The 523-nt window shown below is 35.0% G+C and overlaps 1 protein-coding gene across 1 annotated transcript in view; it reads right to left on the bottom strand.

Moving 5' to 3' along the window:
• Positions 1 to 523, bottom strand: part of LOC119590435 — a 7,516-nt gene that overhangs the window by 6,834 nt on the left and 159 nt on the right. The gene's annotated exons all lie outside the window — the stretch shown is intronic.

Raw genomic sequence — 523 nt, 5'->3', positions numbered from 1 at the left:
CACAGAGAGAGAGAGAGAGTAGTGTGTTTGTGTGTGTGGTTATAGAGGGGGAGAGGAGGGAGTTTGAGAAAAGGCAAAACAAATGGCAAGATAAAAGGATTTAAAACACAGGAAACATTTATGGGGAAAAGAGACGAAGACAGAAATGACAGAAGAAGACCAGACCAGAATGCAAAGAGAATCATGAAGTGAGAAGTATATGCAAAGTGATACTGCAGCGTAGATATTATGAATAAAACGAAAAACACAAAAGTGAGAATTAAATGAAGCAACAATTTGAAATTCAAATGTAACTGTACGTAATACCTTCACACTAGTAATTCTTACCACCTTGTAAGATAATATATGCTACAAAATTAAATGCACCACAAACACGGGCTTAAAAACGATTACGCAAAAATAAAACAGAATCGTACACACAATTTCAGCGACATATAAAGTAACTGCAACATACAAGATTCACAAAGACAAAAAGACAAGACAGTGTTTTCAGTTGAAAATTGCAAATAAACCCACTTTTTCC

The sequence above is a fragment of the Penaeus monodon genome, chromosome 27 (genome assembly GCF_015228065.2).
Source record: "Penaeus monodon isolate SGIC_2016 chromosome 27, NSTDA_Pmon_1, whole genome shotgun sequence".
In the NCBI taxonomy this organism is placed as follows: Eukaryota; Metazoa; Arthropoda; class Malacostraca; order Decapoda; family Penaeidae; genus Penaeus; species Penaeus monodon.
The sequence above is the reverse complement of the archived record's forward strand: the minus strand, read 5'-3'. Positions and strand labels throughout refer to the sequence as shown.